Genomic DNA, 15,440 nt, shown 5'->3' on the forward strand with positions numbered 1-15,440 from the left:
GTTAGGAAATTTTAAAATATCACAACACTTAGTTTAACTTCCTAAATTTTTAGGAAGGACTGAAATTTAGGCCTGCATTATTTTTTTTACGGAAACCAATCTTAGAGAGATTTTAGATTATTAGAAAGGCATGAACAGTGTAGAGAAACAGTAGGAGAAATAGAAAAAAAATAAAAATTAAAAGCAAAAATTAAAAGTTGTTGCTATCAGTTTCTCTACACTGCTGGTCAGTCTGTGTGTGGATCTTGATTTCCATATCAGTCAGTAGGTAACCACTATCTGCTTCCTGTTGTTACATAGAGATTGTATTTTCTAATCTATAGTGGCAGAAAGCAGGTCAGTGTTTTCCTGAAGACCAGCAGAAGGCACAGGAGAGAAATGACAAAGGGAGGCAAGGAAAATTGGGGGATGATAGATATATTCATTATGTTGACACTTTCACTGGTTATATGTATGTATAAAACCATTTTAAAGCCCCCCAAGAAAACATATCAAGTAGTTTATTTAAAAAATGAAAACTACATAGGGACCTCAAATCTTCATATTATAGTGGAGTAGAAGACCTCAATCACATCTTGATAAAATGTTTCCCAGGTATAGCTTCATATACAGCATGGAGTGAACAAGAAGAGACAAAAACCTAAAACCAGCATTCTAAGGGCAATCAGTGAAAACCCGATCAGGAAAGACCACCAGGGCCAAAGTCAGATTTAGTGATTCCATGCAGTGAGGGAAGGCATCCAGACAAGAGGGGGAAGGGAATCATCATTTGTAAGTTGTACGTTCCCATTGACGGATTCTGAGGATGGTCCAGGGAAGCAAAGGACAGTTCTGGATTAATGGTGTGTCTGGGGTAAGATTAAGAGAAGCAAGAGTTAACCAAAAATTGGATGTGGTCATGAGGCAAGGGTGGTTTAGCAATTGTATATTCCAGGCATTGCATGGTATAGTAAAGGAGATCTGAAACATCACTGTTATAAAACAGGAGTCATTAAAACATGGGGTGGGGGACTTCCCTGGTGGCACAGTGGTTAAGAAACCACCTGCCAATGCAGGGGACATGGGTTCAATCTCTGGTCTGGGAAGATCTCAAATGCCACGGAGCACCTAAGCCTGTGGGCCCAACTACTGAGCCCGCACGCCACAACTACTGAATCCTGCGCACCCTAAAGCCCATGCTCTGCAACAAGAGAAGATGCTGCAATGAGAAGCCCGCGCACCACAACGAAGAGTAGCACCCTCTCACCGCAACTAGAGAAAGCCCACGCGCAGCAATGAAGACCCAAGGCTTATCAGCAGAGATGACTTGTGTCTGTTTTTATTTTACAGTCCTTGTTGATTTATACACTTTTATATCTGACACCAATTCAGCCTTAAGAGGAAGGCAAAGGGTCAGCTGATCAGGGAGGAAAGATGTGCTGTTTTACGGTTTCAGGGAAAGTAGAGAAGGCATTGGGCTGGAGCAAGGCAGGATGTTGGAACTGAGATTCTTGGATACAGCCAGAAACTTCAAGGGGCCATACAATCATTAAAATTATAGACTGGAGGAAAAAAAATGCCCATTCACTCAGGAGACAAAAAGATGCCTTACTTTGCCGTGGTTACTGCACTGTGTCTCCCCAAAGATAACATTACACTGCACATATTTTGTTTTGTGGCTAAAATTAGCCTCACTCAGTTCCTCTGAGAAGTCACAGGACAGGACTGCTATTCCCCTTGTGCTGATCCAGCGATAGAGGTTGCTTTGTGTCATAGAAGTCCCAGAAGGAGAGGAGATTGTGCTTTTGTAAAAAAAAAAAAATATATATATATATATAGTTCAACTAACAATGGCTGAAAACATCCCAAATGTAACACTGTTTCCTGCAGTTATTTCTTTGCTTTGCATCTCCTTCTTAGAGAATTTTAGGCAAATTTTCTGGTCAACCTTCGGGAAATAGCATAAATTGAAAGGAAGAGAAAACAAGCCTGATTTAGGAAAAAAGGAAATTGCAAGTGTGACATGAGCAGCCTATTTATATAACCTGTATTCAAATTAGGACTCCTAGAACACTTAATTCTGATTAGATAAGAAGGGACTATATCTCCTGAATGCCAACCTTGATTGAAAAATCTTCCTACCTGGCATCAATCAATCAGAAAACAAAAGATTGTGCTGGCTCTACCTTGAGTACTTTGAAAAGACTGTCTCTTACAGCACATACATTTCTGTAGAGTTCAGTTTTAGCTATTCAAAGTTGGTGTTTTTTTTAATCATGACTTAGAACAAGGCATAGAAATAGACGCATGCAGAAAAACAGTTGAGCAAGGTATGAAAACAGTATAAATCTTTTGAGATGTTATGAACTCAATTACTATTGCAAGTCAGTCTACATATTTCAGTGGGTTCTTTTCTCTGAATATTCTCCTATTTATTTCTTTTTTCCTCTCTTCTGGCCTTTCTCTCTCCTTCTTTCCTTTTTTTTTTTTAACATCTTTATTCAAGTATAATTGCTTTACAATATTGTGTTAGTTTCTGCTGTATAAGAAAGTGAATCAGCTATATGTACACATATATCCCTATATTCCCTCCCTCTTGCATCTCCCTCCCACCCTCCCTATCCCACCACTTTAGGTGGTCACAAAGAGATTTTATCATGGATGATGTTGGATTATGAGAAATATTTTTCTTGGTATCTTGATGCATTTATTTTCTTTTTTCTTTTATTCTACTTATATTGTGTGTTATATCAATTGGGTTTGGGGATGTTAAAACAATCTTGTATTCCTGGGATAAACCCCACTCACATGTATACACACATACACCCATTACCCCACTCAAAATAAAGAACATTTCCATCACCCCAAATTTTCCCTCATGCCCCTTGAATCCTTACACCCCATGGACAAACACTGTTTTGATTTCTGCCACCAAGTTTAGTTTTGCCATTTCTTGAAATTCATATACATGAAACCATACATTATGTTTTCCTTTGTATCTGACTTCTTTCAGTCAACAGTGTTTTTCAGATCAATCTATGTTATTATTATGTGTATAAGTATTTTGTTTTTGTTGTTGCTGACAAATATTCTGTGGTAAAAACAAGTGACAAGACACTCATTTATTTTCCTGATTATAGACACCTGGTCTGTGTGCCATTTTAGCCTTCTAAAAACATTCTTTCATAAGTGTTTTTCTCGACATATGCTGTAATTTCCTTTTTTTAAAATTTTATTGGAGTATAAGTTGTTTACAATGTTAGGTTAGTTTCAGGTGTACAGCAAAGTGGTTCAGTTATACAAGTACATATATTCATTCTTTTTCAGATTCTTTTCTCATACAGGTTATCACAGAATATTGAGTAGATTTCCCTGTGCTATGGAGTTGGTCCCTGTTGGTTATCTATCTTATTCAATATATATAGTAGTGTGTGTGTATTCAAACAAGCTTCTGATTTATCCCTCCCCCACATCATGTTTCCCCTTTGGTAACCATATGTTTGTTTTTAATATCTGTAAGTCTGTTTCTATTTTGTAAATCATTCATTTGTTTCCTTTCTTTTTTAAATTAGATTCCACATATGAGTGATATCATATGATGCTTGTCTTTCTCTGACTTACTTCACTTAGTATGATAACCTATAGGTTGGTCCATGTTACTGTGAATGGCATTATTTCATTCTTTTTATGGCTAAGTAATATTCCATTGTATTTATATATGTACCACATCTTCTTTAACCATTTTTCTGTTGATGGACATTTAGGTTGCTTCCATGTCTTGGCTATTTTAAATAGTGCTGCAGTGAACATTGGGGTGCATGTATCCTTTCAAATTATGGTTTTCCCCAGGTATATGCCCAGGAGTGGGACTGCTGGATCATATGGTAGTTCTATTTTTAGTTTTTTAAGGAACCTCCATACTATTCTCTATAGTGGTTGTACTAATTTACATTCCCACCAACAGTGTGGAAGAGTTCCCTTTCCTCAACACCCACTCCAGAATTTACTGTTTGTAGACTTTTTGTTGATGTCCATTCTGACCAGCATGAGATGGTACCTCATTGTAGTTTTGATTTGCATTTCTTTAATAATTAGTGATGCTGAGCATTTTTTCATCTGCTTTTTGGCCATCTGTATATCTTCTTTGGAGAAATGTCTAGTTAGATCTGCCTATGTTTTGATTGGGTGGTTTTCTTGACATAGAGCTGCATGAGCTGTTTGTAAATTTTGGAGATTAATCCTTTGTTGGTCATTTCGCTTGCAAATATTTTCTCCATTCTGTGGGTTTTCTTTTTGTTTTGTTTATGGTTTCCTTTGCTGTGCAAAAGCTTTTAAGTTTAATTAGGTCCATTTGTTTATTTTTAATTTCATTACTCTAGGAGGTGAATCAAAAAAAGATATTACTGTGATTTATGTCAAAGAGTGGTCTGCCTATGTTTTCCTCTAAGAGTTTTATAGGGCTTCCCTGGTGGCACAGTGGTTGAGAGTCCACCTGCCGATGCAGGGGGCACGGGATCGTGCCCCGGTCTGGGAAGATCCCACATGCCGTGGAGCGGCTGGGCCCGTGAGCCATGGCCACTGAGCCTGTGCGGCTGGAGCCTGTGCTCCACAACAGGAGAGGCCACAACAGTGAGAGGCCCGTGTAAAAAAAAAAAAAAAAAACATAGATTGGTTGAATGGGTAAAAAGACAAGATTCATCTGTAAGCTATCTGCAAGAGACTCTCTTTCGATCTAATGACATACATAGGCTGAAAGTAAAAGGGTGGAAAAAGGTATTCTACACAAAGGTTAACCGAAAGAGAGCAGGGGTAGCTACTTAAATCAGACAAAATGGCCTTTAAGTAAAAATTCATCATAAGAGACAAAGGAGGACATTATAGAAAGATAATGAAAGATATCTTCCATTCATCAGGAAGACACAACAAATATATATATATGGTCAGAGGTCCCAAATATATGAAGCAAACATGAGGAAATTCAAGTGAGAAATAGACAGCTCCACAATAATAGTAGGAATATTCAATATCCCACTTTCAACCATGGATAGAACAACCAGACAATCAATAAGGAGACAGAAATCTTGAACAACATTACAGACTAACTGAACTTAACAGACGTACAGAACACTGATCTAACAATGGAAGAATACACATTTTTCTGAAGTGCACATGGAATAGTCTCAAGAATAGACCATATGTTAGGTCACAAAACAAGTCTTAGCAATTTTAAAAGACTGAAAATCATACAAACTATCATTTCTGATCACAGTGGAATGAAACTAAAACTCAACAGGCAAGAGAAAAACTGAATAAAACCTCATATAGGTGGAAATTAAACAACACACTCTTAAACAGCCAATGGAGCAAAGAAGAAATACCAAGGAAAATTAGTAAGTACCTGGATATAAATGAAAATGAAGACACAAAGTACCAAAACTTATAAGATACAGCAAAAGCAGTGTTAAAAAAGAAATTTATATCTGTAAGTTTTACATTAAAAAAAGAAAAGATATCTCATATCTACCACTTAACATTACACTTCAAGGAATGAGAAAAGTAAGACAAACTAAACCTGGATATAGCAGAAGGAAGGAAACAATGAAATTAGAACAGTGATAAATGAAATAAAAACAGAAAAGCAATACAGAAAAACAACAAAAGAGTTTGTTCTTTGCAAAGAACAATGAAATTGATTACTTAACTAACCATGATAAAAGGGAGAATACTCAGATAATTAAAATCAGAAATGAAAGAGGAGACATTACAACTGATTCTACAGAAATAAAAAGTATTATGAGAGAATACTATGAACAACTGTATGCAAAAAAACTGGATAATGTAGAATAAATGAATAAATTCCTAGAAACACAGAATCTATGAAGACTAAATCATGAAGAAATAAAAATATCTGAACAGACCTATAATTAGTAAGGAGATTTAATCATTAATCAAAAACTTCCGAACAAAGAAAATCCCAGGACAGATAGCTTCATTGGTAAGTTCTATCAACATTTAAAGAAGCATTAGGTCATGGGACTTCCCTGGTGGTGCAGTGGTTAAGAATCCACCTGCCAATGCAGGGAACATGAGTTCAATCCCCGGTCCAGGAAGATTTTACATGCCATGGAGCAACTAAGCCAGTGCACCACAACTACTGAGCCTGCACTCTAGAGCCTGTGAGCCATAACTACTGAACCCACATGCCACAATTACTGAAGCCTGCATGCCATAGAGCCCTCATGCTGCAACTACTGAAGCCTGCACACCTGTGCTTTGCAACAAGAAAAGTCACCACAATGAGAAGCCCATGCACCACAATGAACAGTAGTCCCACTTGCTACAACTAGAGAAAGCCTGCGTGCAGCACTGAAGACCCAATGCAGCCAAAAACAAATTTTTTTTTAAAAAAAGAGGAATTAACACCAATCCTCCTCAAACTTCAAGAAATTGAAGAGGAGAGAACACTCCCAGACTGATTTTATGAGCCAGCATTACCCTGATACCAAAGGAAACAAAGACTACAAGAAAAAAAAAAACACAGACTAAAATTCCTAGTGAATATCCATGTAAAAGTTTGCAACAAAATACTAACAAAGAGAGTTTAACAGCACATTAAAAGGATTACACATCATGACCAAATTGGATTTATTCCTGAGATGCAAGGTTAGCTCAACATACAAAATCAACTAATGTAATACACAACATAACAGAATGAGGAAAAAACCCATAGAATCATCTCAAGGAATGCAGAAAAGTCCTTTGACAAAATTCAAACTCTTAAGAAAAAAACCTCTCAATAAACTAGGAGGAGAAAGAAAGTACTTCAACATAATAAAGGCCATATAGGAAGCCCATAGCTACAAATCAACAAGGACTGAAAGGTTTCCTCCTAAGATCAGAAACAAGGCAAAAGTGCTAAATTTCACCACCTGTGTTCAGTATAGTACTGTAAGTCCTAGTCAGAGCAATTCAGCAAAAAAATAAATAAAAGGTATCCAAACTGGAAACAAAAAAGGACAATTATCTCATTCCACAGACAATATAATCTTATATGAAGAAATCCCTGAAGATTGCATGCGCACACACACACACACACACACACGCACACACACACACACACACTTAAAACTAATAAATGAATTCAACAAAGTTGCAGAAAACAAAATCAACACATGAAAACCAGTTGCATTTCTATACACTAACAATGGAGAATCTGTAAAGAAAATTAAGAAAACAATCCCATTAAAAGAGCATTAAAAAGAACAAAATACTTAGGAATAAACTTATCCAAAGAGGTGAAAGTCTTGTACACTAAAACTACAAGTCTTGTACTACAAAACTCACTAAGAACAAATTATCTGAGAAAGACATAAAGAAAATGATCCTATTTGCAATAGCATCAAAAACAATAAAGTACTTAGGAAAAATTTAACCAAGAAGTTGAAAGATCTCTATACTGAAAGACATGGAGCAGTATCCTGTGTTCATGGACTGAAAAAATTAATATTGTTAAAATGTCCATACTACCCAAAGCCATCTCTATCAAAATTTCAATGGCATTTGTTTTTACAGAAAAGGAAAAAAAAAATCCTAAAATTTATATAGAACCACAAAAGACTCCAAAGAGCCAAAGAAATTCTGAGAAAGAAAAAACAAAGCAGGACACATCACATGTCCTGGCTTCTAACTATATTACAAAGTTATAGTAATAAAACAGTATGGTACTGAATTAAAAACAGCAATGGAACATAATCAAGACTTCAGAAATAAATCCATGCAAATATGGTTAACTAATATTTGACAAGGGAGTCAAGAAAACTCAGTGGAGAAAAGACAGTCTCTTCAATAAATGGTGCTGGGAAAAGTGGATATGCACATATAAAAGAATGAAACTAGACCCCTATGTTATACCACTCACAAAAATTAACTCAAAATTGATTAGAGTTAAATGTAAGACCTGAAATCATAAAAGTTCTAAAAGAAAAAATAAGAGAAAAGCTTCTTGGCAGAAGTCTTGGTAATGATTTTTTTAATGAACATGACACCTAAAGCACAAGAAACAAATAAAAAACAAGTGATACTACATCAAGCTAAAAAACTTCTGCACAGCAAAAGAAACAATCAACGATGTGAAAACACAACTTATGGAATGAGAAAACATATTTGCAAAACCATATATCTGATAAAGGATTAATATCCAAAACATATAAAGAACTCTTATAAAACTCAATAGCAAATAAATAATCCAATTTAGAAATGGGCAAAGACCTGAATTGATATTTTTCCAAACAAGATATTCAAATGGTGAACAGGTACTTGAAAAGGTGCTCAACATCACTAATCATTAGTAAAATGCAAATCAAAGTTACAATGAGATATAACTTCATATTTGTTAAAATGCCTATTATCAAAAAGATGAGATAACAAATGCTGATGAGGATGTGTAGAAAAAGGAATCCTTATGCACTGTTGGGGGGGAATGTAAATTGATATAGCCACTATGGAAACAGCATGAAGTTTCCTCAAAGAATTAAAAATAGAACTACCATATGATCTGGTAGTTCAACTTTGGCATGTATCCAAAGAAAACAATCTCTGCACCCCCCGTGTTCATTGCATTATTTACAACAGCCAAGACATGGAAAAAACTTAAGTTTTTTTGACAGATGAATGGACAAAAAAAAAAGTGGTAATATGTACACACACACACACACACACACACACACACACACACGGGAGGGGAGACTAAATGAGTAAATGGAGCTATAATAAATAAATGTTTCCATTTTTTACTGGAATTAAGTAAGTATGATCTGAAGTAAATTGTGATAAATTAAGATGCATATTGCAATCCCAAAAGTAACCACTAAGAACTCCCTAATTTAAAAAAAAAGGATTAGGGGATTCCCTGGTGGCACAGTGGTTAAGAATCCGCCTGCCAATGCCGGGGACACAGGTTTGATCCGTGGTCCGGGAAGATCCCACATGCCACGGAGCAACTAAGCCCATGCACCACAACTACTGAGCCTATGCTCTAGAGCCTGTGAGCCACAGCTACTGAAGCCAGCGTTCCACAACTACTGAAGTCCACATGACACAACTACTGAAGCCCATGCACCTAGAGCCTGAGCTCCACAAAAAGAGAAGCCACTGTAATGAGAAGCCTGCACACCACAATGAAGAGTAGCCCCTGCTCTCTGCAACTAGAGAAAGCCCAGGTGCAGCAACAAAGACACAACACAGCCAAAAATAAATTAATTAATAAAAGGATTAAAGTGGACCACTGGAAAATATTTATTTAATATAAAAAAAGTGGTAAAGAGCTACACAATAACACAAAAGACATGTGATAGAAAATAAATAGCAAAGTGATAGACCTACAGCAAACCATATAAAATAATACTAGAGTACATCAAATACTCCAATCAAAAGGCAGAGATCATCACTGGGGGAAAAAAGCAAAAATAAATAAATAAATGGTGTTTGCAAGAGACACACTAGATTAAAAGACACACATAGGTTGAAGTTAAAAGGACAAGAAATGATATATCTTTTAAAGTCACTGTACTAATATAATAGAAAATAAACAATAAAATAAAAATTATTATAAACAAAGAGGGACATTTTATGATTAAAGGTCAATTAATTCATCAGAAAGATATAACAATTATAAACATATATGCACCTGAAATCAGAGCCTCAAAACCCATGAAGTAAAAATTGTCAAAATTAAAGGAAGAAATAGACACTTCAACAAAAATAGCTTGAGATTTCAATAGCTCCCTCTCAATGATAGAATAATTAGAAAAAATCAGCAATAATATAAAAGACTTATAAGACACCATCAACCAACTTTAGAAAGCTGACATCCATAGTTTTTATTAGTGTCCTTAAGTTCCGGATTTGTCTATTTGGCCTCTGAGTGGGAAAAAACTCACTCTCCCTCCTGTGCTTCTCCTTTAACACTACTACCACACTCACAGCACTCTTCACACTAGATGTGTGTTTTCCCCCATCAAGCAATTGTGACATCAGCTGCGTGTCCTACAACTTAACTCAGTTCTGCTACTATCTACCTGGAGATAGTATCGGATTCCACAGGAGCTCAGTCCCACCTCAAATGCCAATCAAAAGTGGTGGGTGCCCAGGCTTCTCTCCAATTTGACTATGTTGATTTAAAAGAATATATGCACAACGTGAGAGTGGCAAGTTAAGTTTTATTTGGGGCAAAATGAGGACTGCAGCCCGGGAGACAGCGTTTCAGATAACTCTGAGAAACTGCTCCAAGGAGGCGAGGGGAGGAGCTAGGATATAGAGGAGTTTTGAAACAAAGAGCAGACAGTTGGGAACCTCAAAGTTGTTAAATAAAGAGAACCAGATATCTCAAGTTAAGGAATTTAGTGCTTCTGTGTATGGGAAGATGCAAGTCTGGGCTCACTGAAGTCATTCCTTTGATACGCACCTCAGCTATCTGGGGCCAGTATTTTCACGTCCTGAGTTTCCACAGCGCTCACAGCAGGGAGTGGCTGCAGTCTGATGGCTGCTAGATGGCAGGTATTCTTTTCAGCCCAGAGTTTCCTCAGGCCTCACCAGCTCACGTTGGAGGGCTGCAATTATTGGTGACTGTGACATCCTTTGTTCATCGATATGGCAGGAAATATTCCATTTATCAACTACAAATTGGAGGTTCCCATGACTTCCTCCCCCATGGATTCCATTATTTGCTAGAATAGCTCACAGAACTCAGGGAAACTATTTACTTGCTGTTTACCAGTTTATTATAAAAGGATATAATAAAGGATATAGATGAACATCCAGATGGAAGAAATGTGTAGGGCAAGGTATGTGGGAAGAGGCACAGAGGTAGCATGCCCTCTCTTGGTCCAACACTCTCCCATCACCTCCATGTGTTTACTAACCCAGAAGCTCCCCAAACTCCATTCTATGGGGATTTTTATGGAGACTTCATCACGTAGGCATGATCAATTATTAAATCCATTTCCAGCCCCTCTCTCCTCTCTGAAATTGGGAGTGGAGCTGAAAATTCTCTGCTTCTAATCATGGTTTGGCCTTTCTGGTGACCAGCCCCCATCCAGGAGCCATCATGGAGCCCACCAAGAGTCACTTCACTAGAAAAAAATAAAAATGCTGCTATCACTCAGGACATTCCAAGGAATTTAGGAACGTGGTGTCAGGAGCCAGGGTCAAAGACCAAACATTAGAACAAAAGATGCTCATAGTGCTCTTATCACTTAGGAACTTACAAGGGTTTTTAGGAGCTCTGTGTAGGAACTGGGGGTGGAGACCAACATATATATTTTCCATTAGCTCATGGCATCCATTCATCACAGTGCCAATTGTACAGACTATATTTCTTATTTTCTGTATTTTTAATGCTCTGGCATTAGTATCCTGACTGACTGGGGTAAAGCTGCCCCTTCAAGGGCTAGTCAAGTTTTAGAGATAGATAGGGCTCAATTGGGAGCACACCCTTCATATGCAAACTAACCAATCCAGAGCCCACATCACCAAACACCTCCTATATCTAATGCTCACATACTAAGCCAATATTTCCTTGCCCAAATCAACCCAGGGCCAGGTACCAGACAATGAGGGACAGCTTCTATGCCCCAAAGCCCACCAGAATTATTCAAACGAGTCAATCCTAAACTGTTTATTCTGTTCTGCTTCATCGTTCCCATAGAAACCCAAATAAAAGCTCTCCACTCACTCTCTCCTCTCACTCTTTTCTGCCTCCTGACTAAGGCTGGTCTTTCCCCATGTGGCCGTGTGTGGCATGGCATGGCCCTGTGTGGCATGTCATGCCCCATTCTCTTGAGAAATATAAATGTAGTAAATTCTTCTTTCAAGGGTGTTGTTACTCAGTCACCTCCATAAATTAAAATCCCATGGGGGGACTTCCCTGGTGGTGCAGTGGTTAAGAATCTGCCTGCCAATGCAGGGGACATGTGTTCGAGCCCTGGTCCGGGAAGATTCCACATGCCACGGAGCAACTAAGCTCGTGCGCTGCAACTACTGAGCCTGCGTGCTGCAACTACTGAAGCCCACGCACCTAGAGCCCATGCTCCGCAACAAGAGAAGCCACCGAAATGCGAAGCCCACGCACTGCAACAAAGAGTAGCCCCCGCTCACCGCAACTAGAGAAAGCCCACGCACAGCAATGAAGACACAACACAGCCAAAAAAAAAAAAAAAAAAATCCCACGGGTACAATTATTGATACAATAGAACACTCCACTGAACAGATGCAGAAAGCACATTCTTCTCAAGTGGACCTGGAACATTCTCCAGGACAGGGCTATGAAACAACTAACATCATACTAAGTATGTGTTCTGACCACAACAGAGTTTAATCAGAAGTCAACAATAGAAGGAAATTTGAGAAACTCACAAATATTTGGAAATTAAACAACACAATTACAAATAATCCATGTGTCAAAGAAGAAATCACAAATATAATTGGAAAGAGTTTTGAGCTGGATGAAAATGAAAACAGAATAACAAAAGTAATGGAACGCAGCTACAGCAGTGTGTAAAGGGAAATTTATAGCTGCAAATGCCTATGTTAGAACAGAATGATCTGAAATCAATAATTTAAGCTTCAACTTTAGAAAAAGAAGAGCAACCTGAGCCCAAAGAAGTGAAAAGAAGGAAATAATAAAGATGATGGTGGAAATCATTGAAATTTAAAAAAAATAGAAAAAATAGAGAATATCGAATGAAATCAAGTTGTTCTTTGAAAAGATAAAAATAATTTTGACAAAATGTTAGTTTTACTGACCAAGGAAAAAAAAAGCACAAACTGCCAAAATGAAAGAGGAAACATTATGACCAATTTTTAAATAATTAAAAGGATAATAAGGGAATACCTTGAACAACTTTATGTCAGAAAATTAGACAACTTAGATGAAATGGGCAAATTCCTAGAAAGACAAACATCGCTCAAGGTATGGAAAATCTGAACAGGCCCTAACAAATAAAGAAATCAAAATAGTAATTAAAAATGTTCCCAGAAAGAGAAGCCTAGAATCAGATGGCTTCCCTGGAGAATTCCACAAAACATTGAACAAGGAAACAACAGCAATCCTTCACAAACTCTTTCAGAAAACAATCGAGGAAACAGACACCACAAGAAAACTACAGACCAATATCCCTCCTAAGTATGGATGTAAAAATCCTGAACGAAACATTAGCAAATAGAATCCGGCAGCATATTAAAAAGAATCAGATGGGATTTATCCCAGGAATATAAGGTTGGTTTGACATCTGAAAATCAGTTATGTAGTACATAGAATAGAAATAGACAGGAGGGGTATTTCTGAGGTAATGGAAATGCTCTAATAATCGATTGTGGTGATGGATTTAGTAGAAATTGCACATTTGAAGCAGCTTAATTTTATGGTATGAAAATTACACCACAATAAGGTTGTTACAAAACATGAGTGATAGGAAGAGAAAGGTCTGGGCTGTGCAGGGTTCAGTGCAGGCGTCCTGGTCAGGGACGGGGCAGAGGGTCAGGCGCAGAGGGTCAGGCGGGCTCACAGGTGGCTCTGTGCCACCTCCCTCAGGAGGCGTGGGGTGCGAGACAGGGGAGGTGGGAGGATGCGGGGAACCGCAAGGGGAGCGTGGGGAGGAGCACACAGACCTCGGTACTCAGAGGTGTATGGAGGTGCGGCATGCGGGACGTGGGGGACAGGGCCGCAGCGGGGATGTGAGAACGAAGGAAGATCCTGCAGGGCATGGAGAGGCAGAAGGCGCAGGGGACGTGAAGGATGTGTGGGGCGCAATGGGGGAGCGTGGAGGGACATGGGATGGACATGGAGGAGTGCTAGGCGCGAACAGTACCGGGGGTGGGGGTGGGGTTGCGGGCAGGAAGGGCACACTGAGGGGGCAGGGGTCGAGGAGGGCACGGCCTCCATGAGGGAGCGCAGGAGCTTGGGGACTCAAGGGGTTCCAGGGGTGTGCATGGGGTGCGGGGCGTCAGGAAGCAGCCAGCAGTCGCACGCACCGCAGATAGGACTGGGTAGTCCTAGACCCTCGCAGCTCCAGGCGCCCGGGTGCAGGTGGTGCGGATACTACCTGAGGTGCCCTCAGAACCACCAGCTGGGATGTAGTTCTCAGGACTTTCGGATACTGGGGTCACTGCTGCTGTAGGGCAGGCGCGGCTGAAAACAGGGGTGCAGGGCGCGAAGTCTCGCCCTGCAGGCCGCCGGCCAGGCTCCACTCTGGGAATGATTCCAGCGTGTGCCAAGAGTGACAGGGCGCACAGTGCACATTCCTCGACCAGGAAGTTAATGAAAATCACTGAATTCTACATTTGCAAACCAGTGAGGTTGGGGGTATGAAAATTAGGCAGTAAAGTTTTTTAAAATCTCAGTTCTGTTCCAGAAGACTTAGCCCTCCTCTCCTGTTGTCTCAGGTGTGAAGTGGGATGTTACCACACAGACTTGCTATTAGATGTGATGAGTTAATGTGGAGGAAACAAGTGAAAAAGGACCCTTTGTCTTTTAACCCAATCTTGTGGATACATTACATGCCCAGGAGAGGTACAGATGGGGAAGCAAAAGAGACTGACAGAGACTGACCACAGACATAGACCCAGGACTGCTGTTTTTATTTTTCAAACATTCTATTGATCACAGTTACTAATGCCTTAAGTATTGTAGTGGCCACTCCCTCCTCCTCCTGAGGTCTCTGTCGTGCCATCCTGAGTAATTGCTTTCTAAGCACTGATCAACCCAGAATGATTTTTATCTTCACAGCTTCTTTCCTGTCTCCCCGTTGGTCTGCTGGCTGAGTCACCTAGGGGGAGAGGTTCTGGGCATTTAAAAACTTGGTAGGCAATACTTATGGTTGTTTTGGAAGCCCCAGGAATGGCTGACCACATTCTGCACTGCCCTGGCTTAATCTACATCAATCCAGCTTTATTTTCCTCCGGAATGCTTATCAACTACCCAAGTAGGAGTTCACCAACGAATAATAGCATATGAGCTCAGCTGCTGGTAGTGCAGGAGATCAACTGCTAGTGTAAGTCATCTGTTGCTAGCACAGGGGTCACCAACCGCCAGCACTGACTGCCAACGCAAGAGCTCCCCTAGTGGCCAGTGTAGGAGTTCACCTAATGCCAGTGTAGGAGATCATCTACTACCAGTGTAGGGGCTCACCCGCTGTAGGAGAGATATGTCATAGATTGTTACCCGTCACTCACAAACGTATCAGGGCACCTGCAGGAGCTTGCATGTTCATTGTGGTCTCTCTGGACCTAGAACACTGGGTGGTACCCTGGGGATGCAGAAGTCAGCAGGAGTAACCTTTGTAAAGTTGAAAATCAGTCTGTTTGCCAACAGGTATCACTGAAGCTCTTTTTTTTCTCTCTCGACTGGTGGACGGTAGCAGCATGTCACCCCAAAACACCTCATTTGGCATAAAGGTTATGTAACC

The sequence above is a fragment of the Delphinus delphis genome, chromosome 3, assembly GCF_949987515.2.
Source record: "Delphinus delphis chromosome 3, mDelDel1.2, whole genome shotgun sequence".
In the NCBI taxonomy this organism is placed as follows: domain Eukaryota; kingdom Metazoa; phylum Chordata; class Mammalia; order Artiodactyla; family Delphinidae; genus Delphinus; species Delphinus delphis.